The 12,668-nt window shown below is 49.8% G+C and overlaps 1 long non-coding RNA gene across 1 annotated transcript in view; it reads right to left on the bottom strand.

Moving 5' to 3' along the window:
- Positions 1-12,668, bottom strand: part of LOC311426378 — a 37,387-nt gene that overhangs the window by 1,807 nt on the left and 22,912 nt on the right. The gene's annotated exons all lie outside the window — the stretch shown is intronic.

Genomic DNA, 12,668 nt, shown 5'->3' with positions numbered 1-12,668 from the left:
CTCTTTTCCATACATTCTAATTAGTCACCTATAGTAGTCATGGTAGTGGTAACATACAGTATTATATAGTAATTAACATGGTACAATTCAGTTCATGGGCTATTCTCACCCAGTATTAAATCTCCTTGAGGTACACACCGGACCTCTCCGTTCTTTTGCATCACCCACCAAGTGTATCCAGGTCCCTGAGCGAAAACAATTCCACGAATGGGTTTGCCTTTTCCTGAGGCAGGAGTAGCCAAGACTGTTTTACCCAGCATATTTCTTACATGCACTACAGGAACTTTATCCCCATCTACAGTACGTAACAGGTTTGATTGGGCAGGTCCAGCTCGGTTGGCAGATCCCCTAGTATTGACTAGCCAGGTGGCCTTTGCCAAATGCGTATCCCAGTTTTTGAATGTCCCAGCGCCCATTGCTTTCAATGTAGTCTTTAACAGTCCGTTGTATCGTTCAACTTTCCCGGAGGCTGGTGCATGATAGGGGATGTGATACACCCACTCAATACCATGTTCTTTGGCCCAAGTGCCTATAAGGTTGTTTCGGAAATGAGTTCCATCGTCTGACTCTATTCTTTCTGGGGTGCCATGTCGCCATAGGACTTGCTTTTCAAGGCCCAGGATAGTGTTCCGGGCGGTGGCATGAGGCACAGGATATGTTTCCAGCCATCCGGTGGTTGCTTCCACCATTGTAAGTACGTGGCGCTTGCCATTGTGAGTTTGAGGGAGTGTGATGTAATCAATCTGCCAGGCCTCTCCATATTTATATTTCAGCCATCGTCCTCCATACCAAAGAGGCTTTGACCGTTTGGCTTGCTTGATTGCAGCACATGTTTCACAGTCATGAATAACCTGTGCTATAGTGTCCATGGTCAGGTCCACCCCTCGATCACGAGCCCATCTGTATGTTGCATCTCTACCTTGATGGCCTGAGGTGTCATGGGCCCATCGGGCTATAAATAATTCACCTTTATGCTGCCAATCCAGAACCACCTGAGCTACTTCAATCTTAGCAGCCTGATCCACCTGCTGGTTGTTCTGATGTTCTTCAGTAGCCCGATTCTTGGGCACATGAGCATCTACGTGACGTACTTTCACAGCCAGGTTCTCTACCCGAGCAGCAATATCTTGCCACAATGCAGCAGCCCAGATGGGTTTGCCCCTACGCTTCCAGTTGTTTTGCTTCCATTGCTGTAACCATCCCCACAGGGCATTTGCTACCATCCATGAATCGGTGTAGAGATAGAGAACTGGCCATTTTTCTCGTTCAGCAATGTCTAAAGCCAGCTGAATGGCCTTCACTTCTGCAAACTGACTCGATTCACCTTCTCCCTCAGCAGCTTCTGCAACTCATCGTGTAGGACTCCATACAGCAGCCTTCCATCTCCGATGCTTCCCCACAATACGACAGGACCCATCAGTGAACAGGGCATATTTCTTTTCATTCTCTGGTAACTGGTTGTACAGTGGGGCTTCTTCAGCACGACCCACCTCCTCCTCTGATGATATCCCAAAGTATTTGCCTTCTGGCCAGTCCATAATCACTTCCAATATTCCTGGGTGACTGGGGTTTCCTATTCGAGCCCGCTGAGTAATCAGTGCAACCCACTTGCTCCATGTAGCATCAGTTGCATGATGCGTAGAAGAGACCCTTCCCTTGAACATCCAGCCTAGTACCGGCAATCGGGGTGCTAGGAGGAGCTGCGCTTCAGTACCGACCACCTCTGAAGTAGATCGAACTCCTTCATATGCTGCCAATATCTCCTTTTCAGTTGGAGTATAGCGGGCCTCAGACCCTCTGTATCCCCGGCTCCAAAACCCCAGGGGCCGACCTCGAGTTTCCCCAGGTTCTTTCTGCCAGAGGCTCCAGGTGGGGCCGTTCTCCCCGGCTGCAGTGTAGAGCACATTCTTAACATCTGTTCCTGTTCGAACTGGCCCAAGGGCTACTGCATGAACTATTTCCATTTGTTCAAAGGCTTGTCGTTGTTCAGGGCCCCATTCAAACTCATTCTTCTTACGGGTTACTTGGTAGAGCGGGTTTACAATCAGACTGTAATTTGGGATGTGCATTCTCCAAAACCCCACAACACCTAGGAAAGTCTGTGTTTCTTTTTTGTTAGTTGGTGGAGACATAGCTGTTATTTTGTTGGTCACGTCCATTGGGATTTGACGACGTCCATCTTGCCATTTTATTCCTAAAAACTGGATCTCTCGTGCAGGTCCTTTGACTTTATTTTGTTTTATGGCAAAACCGGCTTTCAGAAGGATTTGGACTATTTTCTTCCCTTTCTCGAAAACTTCCTCTGCTGTGTCACCCCACACAATAATGTCATCGATGTACTGCAGGTGTTCAGGAGCTTCCCCCTGCTCCAGCGCAGACTGGATCAGTCCATGGCAAATGGTAGGGCTGTGTTTCCACCCCTGGGGCAGTCGATTCCAAGTATATTGGACTCCCCTCCAAGTGAAAGCAAACTGTGGCCTGCACTCTGCTGCTAGAGGGATGGAGAAAAATGCATTAGCGATATCAATTGTGGCGTACCACTTGGCTGCCTTCGATTCAAGTTCGTACTGAAGTTCCAGCATGTCCGGCACTGCAGCACTCAGTGGTGGCGTGACTTCGTTCAGGCCACAATAGTCCACTGTTAGTCTCCACTCGCCATTAGACTTTCGCACTGGCCATATGGGACTATTGAAAGGTGAATGAGTCTTGCTGATCACTCCTTGGCTCTCCAATTGACGAATTAGCTTATGGATGGGAATCAGGGAGTCTTGGTTAGTGCGATATTGCCGCCGGTGCACAGTTGTGGTAGTGATTGGCACTTGCTGTTCTTCGACCCTCAGCAACCCCACAACAGAGGGGTCCTCTGAGAGACCAGGCAAGGTAGATAATTGTTTAATGCCCTCTGTCTCTAAGGCAGCTATACCAAAAGCCCACCGGAACCCTTTTGGGTCCTTGCAATATCCTCTTCTGAGATAGTCTATGCCAAGGATACATGGAGCATCCGGGCCAGTCACAATGCGGTGCTTTTCCCACTCATTCCCAGTCAGACTCACTTCAGCCTCCAATACAGTCAACTGCTGAGATCCCCCTGTCACTCCACAAATATAGATGGGCTCTGGTCCTTTATATCTCGATGGCATTATAGTACATTGTGCACCGGTGTCTACTAAAGCCTTATACTTCTGTGCGTCTGACGTGCCAGGCCATCGAATCCACACAGTCCAATAAACTTGATTATCCCTTTCCTCCCCCTGGCTGGAGGCAGGGCCTCCCTAATCCTGGTCGGAATCTTCTTTGTTTCTGTGTTTGAAGGACTGTCTGCTGGAAGTTGGAGCTGGAAACTTTTCAGAGAATCCCTTTTTCCCGATTGTTTTCTTTTGCAACTCACGTACCCTTGCCTCTAGGGTCGCGGTAGATTTTCCATCCCATTTTCTCATGTCCTCTCCATGGTCTCATAAGTAAAACCACAGGGTGGCACGGGGTGAGTACCCACCATATCGTCTTCCTTGTGTGGATGAATGACTACCCCTGATAGCCGAGACACTGCTCTGTACAGGTGCGGAGGAGAATAATCTCTCTTCCAGTTGGTGAACCTTTCCAGAAAGTTTCTCCACAGTGTTCTCTTTTGGTCGGTGGACACTGGTTGGTTCAGGTGGGGAGGAAGATAGATTCTCTTTAAGTTGGTGGAACTCTTCAGAAAGTTTCTCCACAGCTGAGACGCAGGCCTGTAAGGAAGAGGAGAGACTTTCTTCGTACTGCCGGAGTTGTTTAGCCGCTTCATCCACTGTGGGTTCCTCATCCTCTTTCCAGGCCATTATTGCCAATGAGCTGGCATATGATGATGGTGCACTCCGTACAAACTTCTGCCACATGGGTCGCGTACACCTGACTTCATCTGGATCTTTGGATGTTTGTCTGAGGTCTGGATCCTCATAAATCACTTCCCGTACGGCTAATTCTCTCAGGTACTGGATTCCCTTCTCCATAGTGGTCCACTTGCCTGGTAGACATAAAAGTTCTTCCTTGAAGGGATACCTTTCCCTCACAGCTGAGAGGAGACGCCTCCAGAGGCTGTGAGATTGTGCTCCATCTGCAATTGCTTTGTCAATGCCTGCATCTCTAGCAAGGGATCCCAGTCGCTTGGCTTCCCTGCCGTCTAATTCCACACAATTGGCTCCAGAGTCCCAGCATCGGAGCAGCCAGGTGACAAGCTGCTCACCTATACAGCGACCAAAATCTTTTCGCACATCTCGTAACTCACGCTCGTTTAGGCTTCGGGTAGTTACTGTTGATTTTTCGGCATCCTCATCTTCCTCCTCCTGAACCCTTGATGGCCCAGCGTCGTCGTCGTCTCCGTCGTCTCTATACCTAGATTTGGCAGAAGATTCTCTGCGTTCTAAACGACCTGAATCTCTATACCATTTTTTCACCTTCTCTACAGGGGCAGCTTGCACTGCTACTGCTCGTTTCTCTGACCTTGTTACAGGGTCTGCCACAGAGGTTGGAATACCCTCCGCAGGGTCAACTTGCACTGCTACAGCTCGTTTCTCTGACCCAGCTACAGGAGCTGGAGTGGCTGCAGGAGTTGGAGCAGCTGCAGGAGCTTGAACTGGAGTGGCTGTAGGAACTGGAGCTGGAGCGGCTGCAGGAGCTGGGACTGGAGCGGCTGCAGAATCCACCGTAGGGGTCACAGTGACCGTTGGATCTGTCACGGGACTTGGAGTGGCCGCAGGGTCTGTCACTAAGTTGATAGCAGTATCCATGGCAGCACAATAGGCATGAGCCAGGCCCCAGCATGTTACAATGATTTGTGTTACTTTGGAACTGCCAGAATCGCGACACCTTTTTTTCAAGCATTCTGCCAGTTTTTGAGGATTTTGCAGTTGTTCAGGGGTGAATTTCCAAAACACTGGGGGTGCCAACTAGTCTAGATGCCTGCCCATATCCTCCCATACTCCCTGCCACCCACAACTATACTGCCTCCGGGCAGATCTCCGGATGAGCTTCCTAAGTAGTTGTTTAACTTTAAGCAGAACCTGAAGCGCATTCAGGAGGCAGAACAACAGGACTATGCTGGTCTGAGTATCCCAAGGATATTCAATATCTTGGAGAGCTATTGTAACAAGCTTGGAGGATAAGAGGGTGGTGAAGGAGGAAGGGAGAGTGATCAAGGAGGGTACAGGGGTGGTGAAGGAGAAAGGGAGAGTGATCAAGTAAGAAAAATTATCTTCCCCTTTCCCCTCCACAGATTGACTCCCTAATGAAAAAAGGCAACAGATATAATTGCTAATAGTTTCCAAAATACAGTTTCCAAAGTATAGAATCGAAGATGTTACTGAGTACAAATACCAGGTTAGAGTCATGGCAAGATATTTCATCATCTCATAAGCCACTGATACAACACACAGTACCATAATGGTCTGAAACCAGGGCCCGGAGAGGATAAACAACATGACAGAGAGCACATAAAGAAAATAACGTGCTATAATACTCAATTTGGAAAACAGGCGCAGCAGAGTTGAGATTAAAGCAATCAGCATTATGACAAGTGACTATTAAGCAGGTCTAATACTTACACCAATTTTAGTTTAACACACTCTGGTCAGATCTGCCGTTATCTCAACCTTTCGAGCCCCACGTTGGGCGCCAAAAAGACTGTCGTGGTTTAACCCGGCTGGCAGCTAAACACCACGCAGCCGTTCGCTCACCCTCCCCCCTCCCTCTCTGGGGCGGGGGAGAGAAATGGAAAGTGAAGCCCGTGAGTTGAGATAAAGACAGTTTAATAAGACAGGAAAATAATAATAATAATAATAATAATAATAATACAATGATGATAATAGTACTACTACTACTAATATGTACAAACAAGTGATGCACAATGCAATTGCTCACCACCCGCTGACCGATGCCCAGCTTAACCCCGAGCAGTCCGGCCCCCTCCCCCCGGCTAGCCACCCCTATATATTGTTTAGCATGACGTCAGATGGTATGGAATACCCCTTTGGCTAGTTCGGGTCACCTGTCCTGGGTCTGTCCCCTCCCAGCTCTTACTGCACCCCCAGCCTGCCTGTTGGCAGGACAGAGCAAAAGGCTGAGATGTCCTTGGCTTGGTATAAGCACTGCTCTGCAACAATTAAAACATCAGGGTGTTATCAGCACTCTTCTCATCCTAAGCCAAAACACAGCATTCCACCAGCTACTAGGAAGAAAATTAATTCTGTTCTAACTGAAACCAGGACATCGGGACAACCTAACCTTAGCGTGGGAGAAGTCCGGTCGAGGCCCTCTCACTCGGCAGTCAATACCCATAGGGGTTGCCTCCCTCGGTAGACCATGCACACCGCAGCGGAGGGTCCTGCCCCGGTCTTGCCTTCTCCCTTTCTTCCCTTTAGGCTTGTCCCCCTTATTTGGCGTCCTTAATTCATGCAGAGCGTCACTGCCAGAACATTAGTTCTTCTTTAGCTTTAGTTTCAGTTCCCCAGGAGCGGACTCAACCCTCCAAGTTTCGGTAGTTACTGGTCCTTTTATTCTGGATGTGCGGGTCCAACCCCTTTCTGCTGTTCTCACAGCTGTTTCAGTAGTAAGTAAAACAAGGTACGGTCCCCTCCCATCGGGGGTTCAATGATTCTTCCCTCCAGGTTTTTATTAAGACCTTGTCTCCTGGTTCTATCTTATGAATAGCAAATCCTAAAGGTGGTGTTTGAGCCATCACTCCAATTTCTCTTAGCTCTTGTAATCTCCTTCCAATAGTAGCATCCAGAAATATATAATTACGACCCTCAACTACATTGTTGCCTAGAGGCATCCCTTGAGAATAAGGCATACCATATAACATTTCATATGGCGATAATCCAGTCTCACTGTGTGGTTTAGTTCTTATGCTTAGAAGTGCCAATGGTAAGCATTTCATCCAGGGCATTTGTGTCTCGATCATTGATTTAGCCAATTGTTGTTTTATTGTTTGATTCAATGATTTCTACTTTCCCTGAGCTTTGTGGGTGCCACGGAGTATGGTATTCCCACTGAATACCCAATGATTGACAGAATACTTTTATTATTTTAGAAGTAAGCTGTGTGTCCTGAGCAGAGTCAATGTACTGGATTATCCCATATTTAGGTATCAGGTGTTCTAATAGAATTTTTACCACCATTTGTGCCGTAGCTCATGCTACGGGATAAGCTTCTACCCATTGCGTTAAATGATCTACTATTACCAATAGATATTTTATCCTCCCTACCTTGGGCAATTCAGTGAAATCAACTTGTACTCTCTCGGAAGGCCCATAAGCTGTTTTTCTCCCTCCCGTGGCTGCTTGTCGAAACACTTTCTTATTTATCTTCTGACAAGGTAAGCAACGTGGTGTAATTGGCTTTGCTATTTAAAAACAAACAAACAAAAAACAAAAAACAACAATGCAACCAAATTGTTTTAGTAAATGGTCACTTAACACCTGTGTACCCCAATGTGTTTGTGCATGCAAACGTCCCAATATTTGCTTCGCGTAAGCTTTTGGCAGTATCTCTCGCCTGTCTGGCAGCGTCCATTTTCCTTGTTCTAACTTAGCCCCTATTTTCTCCAGTTTCGTTTGTTTGGTTTGTTTTCCATTGCATTTCAAAGTTGGTCCAAAAGTTCCATAGGGGTTTCTTTTGGACCTTGTTGGAACTGATTCTCCATTCCCAATTTAACCAGATTTTGGTATTTACCGTTCATTATTTCCGGGGTGGCTATAGTCTCAGTGGGGGGTCGGTCAGGGGAATGCAATTGTCAACAGTTCCCTGAGCGGTCCCATCGGCAATCTGAGCTCACTCATAAACTCAGGTTGTTTTAAGAGTTAGCTGCCCTTCTGTTTCCATGACAACTCTCTCGGACCCATCATGGTTCCTCTGCCCCAAAGGGCTCACACCGGTGATTTTGAGATCACAGCCTCCTGTTGAGGCAGAACTATTAACATTCCTACATCCTCTTTCCCTGCTCATTCAACTTCAAACAGCTCTGTTAAATACTACATGCCACACCTTTAACACCGTCCACAACTCTTTTAACACTTCCTTTTATCTTTCTCCAGCCTGTACTTTTCTCATGCCAACACCAAAGGCTCAGTCAAGGGCCAATTAATTCCACTCCTTTTCTCTCTAAGATGCTGAAACAACGTATCAGTATACTACACTTCATCCTATTTTCCTTCTCTCCTCAAAAACATTAGTTGCAAGATAGTGTTACAGTCGACTGATCCATAAAGTGGCCATTTAGCTTATGTAGTGGCCACCACTGATTGCAATACTTAGTGGAAGTCCTCTTCCTTTCTGCGCTCCAAGTTCTAACAATATCCTTCGAATGTGCCAATATGCACCCAAGGAGGCTTTCTTTAAAACGTCTTTGTTTTGGATATTACTCATTTCTTTGATTTTCCATTCCCTTTTATTTATTTATTACTGTTCCTTATTAGTTGCCGCCCTTTGTTTCAATTTCCACGCAAACCTTTTTACTATCTTTTCCTAATCTTCTTCCCAAATGTCCCAGTTCTCTGGGATTAAATGCTTCTTCCCGCATACAAACTTTACTATTTCAGATTATTAAGGAGCCCCGTTCCAATCATAAATCCACGGAACTTCAGGAAAAGAGCTGAAGCACTCAGCCTTCCGTCTTCTAGACGAACATGACCACCTTTTCCACAAAATTTACATTTCAACAGGACCGAATTTCAAGCCGAATGCCGATTTTTCTCATGCACTTTCTTAGTAAGCCCATACAAAACAAGGGATCATCACTCCTGTGTATCCGTCAATATGGGGGCTTTAAAAAGGTATTGAGGCCTAAATAAATTCGCTCTCCCCCTTCTTACCGGATTCCCAGGGCTCAAACCCGAACCACCAAAGAAATGACTCTCTCCGTTCTACCGCTTCGATAATCAGTCAGCCCCCTCCCTCTCTCCAGTACTTGGGAAACTGACCAAACACCACAGCAAATACACCAAGGCTTCTAAACTGTTAGTTACTTAGATAATGCTCCCGCCTTTTTTCTTGTCACACTCAAAGCATTTAAGAGCAAAAATAGGATCACAAGATACACTGCCAGGCCCACATATTGGGCACCACCAATCAACACTTGGATAAAACAGCACTTCTTTTCAGTCTGTCACGCACTTCGTTCGTCTCCGGCCGCTCCCCTCACGGAGCCACGGAACCGCGGATCAGGACTCCACACTCGCTTCGTACAAAAGTACGTCTCAATCACACATCACGCAGAGTCTCACCCAACCCCCAAGGCAATACTTAACATTTCTTACCTTGGTCTGTGCACAGAGTTACCGGATCAATTAGCAAACCCGGAGTGCCTACCTTCTTCTCTTTCCCAGTACTTCACGGATCCTGCCTCTTTAATCAGTCTCGGGCCCTCTGTCAGCTCTCCGCAGAACCGCCACCGTCGATGCACAGGACCGTTGAAATCAGCAGGGCATGCTTTCCTCCTGCTGCGGCGGTGGGGCTCCCCGGTAGGTGACTGGATCCCGGACGAGCCCCCAAATTGCGAGAAACACTCCGTAGCCAATAACTTAGGCTCAGGCGAGGATCTCAGTGAAGTAGTAATTTACTCGCGATTGATTGCAATGGCGGGCGCCCCACAAGCAGGAGAGCGCACCTACTAGTTCCAAAACACAGTTTATATGCTTTTTGATGACAGGACCCTCCCCTGTTTCCCCACTGAGGGGGTAATCCAGGGACCTTACTTAAAGATCACCTAATTCCAACCCCCCCTCCCCACGCCCTGGGCAGGGACACCTTCCACTAGACCAGGTTGCTCAAAGCCCCATCCAACCTGGCCTTAAACACGTCCAGGGACAGGGCATCCACCACTTCTCTGGGCAACCCGTTCCAGTGCCTCACCCCCCTCTCAGGAAAGAATCGCTTCCAACTATCCAACCTAAGTCTACCCTCTCTGACTTCAAAACCATTACTCCTGGCCCTATCGCTCCTCTCCCTGGCAAAGAGTCCCTCCCCAGCTTTCCTGTAGGGACCCCCCCCACCCTTTAGGTACTGGAAGGCCCCTCCAAGGTCTCCCCGGCGCCTTCTCTTCTCCAGGCCGAACCACCCCAACTCCCTCAGCCTGCCTTCCTAGGAGAGGTGCCCCAGCCCCCGGTCATCTTCGTGGCCCTCCTCTGGACGCCTTCTAGTACGTCCACGTCCTTCTAGTGCTGGGGACCCCAGAGCTGAACACAGTACTTACTCTAGGTGGGGCCTCACAAGAGCACAGCAGCAGAGAGGGAGAATCACCTCCCTCCACCTGCCGGCCACCCTCCTTTTGATGCGGCCCAGGATACGGTTGGCTTTCCGGGCTGCAAGCGCACGTTGCATTGCCGGCTCCGGTTGACGAGCTTCTCATCAACCAACGCCCCCAGGCCCTTCTCCTCAGAGCTGCTCTCAATCCATTCTCCGCCCAGCCTGGATTTGTGTTTAGGATTGCCCCGGACCAGATGTGGGACCTCACGCTCGTAGCCCCAAGCGTTATTTATGACCCTATCAGCTCCACCCCAAACGCGCTGGTGGCTTTTGGGCGCTGCTCCCTGCAGGCAAATCCCCGCTTTTGCCAGGGCAGGCCTTACCTTTTCAGAACTTGCTCCACAACCTTCCCTGAGAGCCCCACTTCAACTGCTGGTGTTTCCGAGGGGGAAAGCTGCACCTCCCGTGCAGGGGGTGGCGGGAAGGAATACAAAGCCTGCGCTCAGCCCTGACACATCACAACTGGGTTTCTGCTCAGCTGGGGAGGAAGCTTCTGGAAAACTAGGCAGCGCCCCCCGAGGCTGCCCAAGCGTGGTCCGCGGTGCCCTGCAGCCGCACGGAGAGCGGAGCTCAAACTGGCCCGACACGGCGGCAGGGACGCGGCCGTCCCCACACGTGCAGTTCCTGCCTGAGGAGGCCACAGCGCTTCTGCCTCTCTGACAGGCTTGGAGGGTAATGACATCAGAATACGCTCGCTTCAGTTTGAGCTTCCAGGCGGGCGCTACTGCCATCGGGATGGCCCACGGGGACGGGGCTGGGGGCAGGCAACCACAGGCAGCTTTAACATCTCAGTCCTCCCCGTCGGCCATCTCCCAGCTACCACGTGGGCCAATCAATGTGACCAGACACCAATTCACCCAAGGCAACAAAAATATTTACAAAGCTACATCTCTCTTCATAACTGTTCGTTGTTTACGGCTGAAACCAGTCCTGGGACAGGATATGCTACCTGGACCGAGCAAAGCCTTTGATGTGGTCCCTCACCACATTCTTCTCTCTAAATTGCAGAGGTAGGGCTTTGAAGGATGGACTGTTGGGTGGATAAAGAATTGGTTGGCTGGTCGCGGCCAAAGGGTTGTGGTCAATGGCTCTATTTCTGGCCGGAGGCCGGTCACAAGTGGCGTCCCTCAGGGGTCGGGCTCGGGACCGGTGCTCTTCAACACCCTTAGCAATGGCATAGACGACGGAATCGCGCAAGTTTGCAGATGACACCAAGCTGAGCGGTGCAGTCGATACAATAGAGGGAAGGGATGCCATAAGTGCAAGGCGTTGACCTTGGGCTGGGGCAATCCTAGGTATCTCTATAGGCTGGGAGAAGAAGAACTTCAGAGCAGCCCCGCGGAGAAGGACTTGGGGGTCCTGATGGACGAGAAGCTGGACGTGAGCCAGCAGCGCACGCTTGCAGCCCGGAAGGCCAACTAAGTCCTGGGCTGCATTAAAAAAGGGGTGACCAGCAGGGAGAGGGAGGAGATTCTCCCCCTCTACCCTGCTCTTGGGAGACCCCACCCGGAATACTGCGTGCAGGCCTGGGGCCCCCAGCACAAGAAGGATGTGGAGCTCTTGGAAAGGTCAGTCTCACCTCTGTCCCTGGAAAGCTGTTGGAACAGCTTGTTCCGGATGCCATCTCCAAGCCACTGGAAGAGAAGAAAGTTATGAGGAGTAGTCAGCATGGATTCACCAAGGGGAAATCGTGCTCGACCAACCTTGTAGCCTTCTATGATGGCATCACCAGCTGGGTTGATGGAGGGAGAGCAGTGGACGCCATCTACCTTGACTTTAGCAAGGCTTTTGACACTGTCTCCCACGACATCCTGCTAGCAAAGCTGAGAAGGCGTGGGATAGACAAGTGGACGGTAAGGTGGGTTGAGAACTGGCTGACTGGCTGAGCTCAGAGGGTGGCGATCGGTGGCGCAGAGTCCGGCTGGAGATCTGTGACTAGCGGTGTTCCCCAGGGGTCAGTGCTGGGTCCGGTCTTGTTCAACATCTTCATCGACGACCTTGATGAGGGAATAGTGTCCACCCTCCGCAAGTACGCCGATGATACAAAGATGGGAGGAGTGGCCGACACGCCAGAAGGCTGTGCTGCCATTCAGCGAGACCTGGGCGGGAAGAAACCAAATGAAGTTTAACAAGAGCAAGTGTAGAGTCCTGCACCTGGGAAGGAACAACCGCATGTATCAGTACAGGCTGGGGGATGACCTGCTGGAGAGGAGCTCTGCGGAGAAGGACCTGCGGGTCCTGGTGGACGACAGGTTGACCACGAGCCAGCAGTGCGCCCTGGTGGCCAAGAAGGCCAATGGGATCCTGGCGTGCATTAAAAGGAGCGTGGCCAGCAGGTCAAGGGAGGTGATCCCCCCCCTCTACTCTGCCCTGGGCAGGCCTCACCTGGAGTA

The sequence above is a fragment of the Aythya ferina genome, assembly GCF_964211825.1.
Source record: "Aythya ferina genome assembly, chromosome: W".
Classification (NCBI taxonomy): Eukaryota; Metazoa; Chordata; class Aves; order Anseriformes; family Anatidae; genus Aythya; species Aythya ferina.
This window is presented reverse-complemented; position numbering and strand designations above follow the sequence as displayed.